Source organism: Neophocaena asiaeorientalis, unplaced genomic scaffold (assembly GCF_003031525.2).
Source record: "Neophocaena asiaeorientalis asiaeorientalis breed wild unplaced genomic scaffold, Neophocaena_asiaeorientalis_V1.1 scaffold327, whole genome shotgun sequence".
In the NCBI taxonomy this organism is placed as follows: Eukaryota; Metazoa; Chordata; class Mammalia; order Artiodactyla; family Phocoenidae; genus Neophocaena; species Neophocaena asiaeorientalis.
Window position 1 is genome coordinate 4,396,400 of NW_020174560.1, and position 4,638 is coordinate 4,401,037.

The window sequence follows — 4,638 nt, forward strand, 5'->3', positions numbered from 1 at the left end:
AGGGGCAGGCTGGGCCAGGGGTGGCTGGGCAAGGGGTGGCCGGCCCGCCGTGGGGCTTTGCAGCTCTCGACCCCCGGAGACAGGGTGCAGAGAGGCGTTCGGGACAGGGCTTCTCTGGTCACTTGGCTCTTCCTCACTCAGCCCCTAAAGAGCGGCCTGCCCAGGCAGCGCAGCACCGTGGGGGTTGAGCCAGTCCCCAAAGAAAAAGGAAGGGCCCACCTGGTATCCCCAGGAGAAGAAGCCTTTGGAAGGAGAGGGGGGTTTGCCTCACAGGTTGGGGAGAAACGATCAGTTACCCCGGAGAGTCCACAAGGTTTGTGGGAATTGAACCCAGCTGATGTCCAAGTTACTGATTGTCCATACCGTCTGTACACCTCCTAAGGTGGAATGTCAGACAATCTCCACCTCCAGCCAAGCTGTGAGGAAGAGACAGGAGGTTCCCTTCGTGCAAGACCCTACATTAAAGATTAAAAAGGATTTGCTGCATAAGTTATCCCGGGATCATCTGTTGGAAGAATGGAAGGGAGAGGCTGAGTGGCCTTTCCGGGGAAGTGAAGCCTTGCCTGTGGCTGTGGAAGGTGGTGAGGGCCTCAGGAGAGGCCATGCTGGGCAAGCAGGTGAGATGCTGTGAGAACAGAATCCCCAGCAGCTTTAGAGGCATTAGAGGCTCAGAAGGGTCAGCAGCAGCTAGGAGAACATAGATGCTTAGGGGGTGGGGAGTTGGTGGGGATTTCCTGAGCTAATACAGGTCTGAGCTGGTCAGTCTTCTGTGGAAGTTTCCAGCAGCATGCCCCTCCCTGACTTCCAAGAGTCCTCTAGGGCAGACTGACTGGCTTGAATACCCTTTAGACAAAACTGAGGCCACAGGCATGGCCCCCTCCCTCTATTGGTAGAAGTGCTAGAGGCCTGCCTACACTATTTCAGTGTGATCCGTGACCCAGTGGTCTTGGTTGGGATCTGTCAAAACTCAGCAGAGAGAGGGAGGGGGCCTGGGTACCACAGGTGAGATCAGGTTCAGAAAACGTGGGGCTGCTATTGAATATTTGGCAATGGTGGGCTGGAGGATAGAAGGGGTGTCATTGCTTAAAGAAGTGCAGGGAGCCCGGGTTCGATCCCTGGTTGGGGAACTAGATCCCGCATGCATGCTGCAACTAAGAGTTTGCATGCCGCAACTAAGAAGCCCACATGCTGCAACTAAGAAATCCGCATGCCGCAACCAAGATCCTGCGTGCCACAACTAAGACCCAGTGCAGCCAAAATAAATAACAAATAAATAAATTAAAAAAAAAAAAAAGAGTACCTCTTGGATGCTTCAGTCTGCAAGGCCTGGACTGTGAGTGCTGGGCCCAAGGGAGAAAGCCTATGTCAAGGAAGACAGGCCCTATCACAAAGGCTTATTTTCCACAATCATAATGTCCCTCCTTCCCCCAGTTCTGGCTGCTGCTCAAGTGTAGACACAAACACATCTCAGCTAGCAGCTCATCGTCAGCTGCAGCTGGAATCCCAGCTCTTCTCTGGCACCTGCTGCCCAGAACCCAGAGAGCCCTGTGTTTCCTAAGGCATGTTGGTGCCAGCTTGCTTTGAAGGAAGTGAGGCCCCAAAAGAGGAAGGGACCATGGAACTCATGGTCTTGATGGCCACAGGCCCAACATGAAGCATGGGCTGGGCAAAATAAAAGCCTAAGGTAGACTCTGGGTCACTCTACCTATACAGCCCCACATGCTAGCCCTGTAGCAATTCAGGGATCTCCGTGAGAACTTGGCCCGGGAGTAAGTCCCCATGCCAGCTCTGGCAATTATCTCACTGCCTGAAAGTCCCTTCCCCTCCCTGTGCTTCTGTTTCCCCCGTTGAGAGAGAGGATTGTTCTACCCTCAACTCCAGCTCTCATGTTCTATATTGGGACAGGTAGAGTCTGACACTTGGTCAGAAGCAGGGCTGAGATATAGCACCCCTTGTGTGAGTCACTGATCACTGTGTGCTCTGTGCCACCTCCAGCCAGCAGGTTGTCTGGCCAACCTTGCCTCAGTGCCCCTCAGCTCTTGGAGCTCTGGTTCTCTCTTGAAATTCAACATCCCAGGAGTTCCCTGGTGGCCTAGTAGTTAGGATTCCACGCTTTCACTGCTGGGGCCTGGGTTCAGTCCCTGGTTGGGGAACTGAGATCCTGCAAGCCATGCAGGCAGAAAAGGAAGGAAGGAAGGAAGGAAGGAAGGAAGGAAGGAAGGAAGGAAGAAAGAAATTCAACATCCCACCAGGCATTGATGTCCTTGACTAGGGTACAATTTCCGGGGCACTGCTGGGGTCGGGTATTCAAGCCAAGCGTCTGGAGAGTCGACACATACCTTGCACAGAGGGTGATTCTTCTGGGAAACTCATATCAGCAACCACGAATACAGCCCCACATGCTAGCCCTGTAGCAATTCAGGGATCTCCGTGAGAACTTGGCCCGGGAGTAAGTCCCCATGCCAGCTCTGGCAATTATCTCACTGCCTGAAAGTCCCTTCCCCTCCCTGTGCTTCTGTTTCCCCCGTTGAGAGAGAGGATTGTTCTACCCTCAACTCCAGCTCTCATGTTCTATATTGGGACAGGTAGAGTCTGACACTTGGTCAGAAGCAGGGCTGAGATATAGCACCCCTTGTGTGAGTCACTGATCACTGTGTGCTCTGTGCCACCTCCAGCCAGCAGGTTGTCTGGCCAACCTTGCCTCAGTGCCCCTCAGCTCTTGGAGCTCTGGTTCTCTCTTGAAATTCAACATCCCAGGAGTTCCCTGGTGGCCTAGTAGTTAGGATTCCACGCTTTCACTGCTGGGGCCTGGGTTCAGTCCCTGGTTGGGGAACTGAGATCCTGCAAGCCATGCAGGCAGAAAAGGAAGGAAGGAAGGAAGGAAGGAAGGAAGGAAGGAAGCAACATCCCACCAGGCATTGATGTCCTTGACTAGGGTACAATTTCCGGGGCACTGCTGGGGTCGGGTATTCAAGCCAAGCGTCTGGAGAGTCGACACATACCTTGCACAGAGGGTGATTCTTCTGGGAAACTCATATCAGCAACCACGGCCCCAGTCTGCTGTCCTGGGCCCCCTCTACTTAGATCAGGCTAATATGGTCTTTACAGAAAACCTCCTGGCCCCCCCTCCACTGGATCTTTCCTGCCCGTGCATGGGTGAAGGGTATATGGCACAGTGATGGCAAACAAGGATGCTGCACTTGGGCCAAGCCAGGGCCCAGGTTCAAAGTCAAGAATAAAGAGTAATTACCACCGGAAATCAGGATTTCAGATCTGCCTGACTAGCAAAGGCCACATTTGCCTCTCGGTAGCAGTTTCCCTTAAGTGGTGCAAGAGCTAATAGTACCCCTGCCCCAGAGGTGTTGAGTCAGTGATGATACAGTCAGAGAGCCCTGGTGGAGCCAAACGTCTATCTATCACTGGCTTGTGTCTTTCAAGGAAACCTTAGCCGGTCTGTCCAGCAAGGTCTGTGCAGAGGCAAGAAACGAAAATACCCTAAGCCTCACTCCTTCCCTTATTGCTCCCCAGTGTCCCATGATCCTGGGGCAGGCACGAGATGTGGGCGGCAAGGTCAGGGAACACAGTGTTTCCTGGCACCTGCTGAACGGCCGCAGCAAGGGACAGTTCCAGAGCCGGCAGGGTGATAGAAGCCAGCCAGAGGGCCCTTCCAACATCCTCTCTGTGGCAGGACAGGGCACAGGAGGTTCAGGGATAGAAGGAACTTACACACCTCCTAATACCACTACCCCCTGCGTGTCTGGCTCCCTTCAAGTCCCCCTCCCTTGACCTTCCAGCCTCTGCTCGAATAGCTTCCATGGCCAAAAATTCATTGGCTCTAACAGCTGCCCTTCAATCTTTGGGTGGTGAGTTACCACCACCTGAGCCAAAGTCTGTCTCCCCCTGGTGTTGACTCTCCAAGTGCCTCCATGCTGGAAGCTTTGCTGACTCGTTGCCCTGGACTTTGTTTGTCCTTTGATACTCACTTCCCTTCAAGTGATCCATCTGTATACTTTTCTCTCCAAATTAACCACAAGCCCCTCAAGGATGGGGAGTATGTTTTCTATTTTAACCTCTACTCACTTCAACTCAGTGAATATGTCATGCGATGTCTGCCTGGGTGATCAGGCCTCTGCCCCCGAGAGATGTCTGATCCATATGGATTGACCAAGAGGAATCATTGCTCAGTTTCCACTCTGATTTTGGAGTACAGACAAGCCTTGAGGCTATGGGCTTTGCTGACCCATAACCTGCCCTTCATTCTGACTGTTTACCAGCTCACGCTGACCTCCCAGCCTCTCAGTTCAAAGGCAGGGACCCAGATGTTACCCCCACTACAACCTTTCCTCTCACAATTCTTGATATCTAACAGTGCTACTGAAATATCAGGAAGTTATCTGCCAGGAATATGTGACTACAGAAAAAGGGTTTATACACCACACATGAACCCCTGGGGCAAGATGCTCCCTAGAGCACTCCAGGCACTGATGAGCAAGCCCTGGGCCTCGGTGTCTTCATCTGTGAAATAGGGAGAAAAAGTCTACCTCGTAGGCTTGCTGTGAAGATTCACTAAGGCAATACACTTAGCGCAGGTATAATCACTAAAATGAATGGCAGCTATTATCTCAGCTAACACCGCAA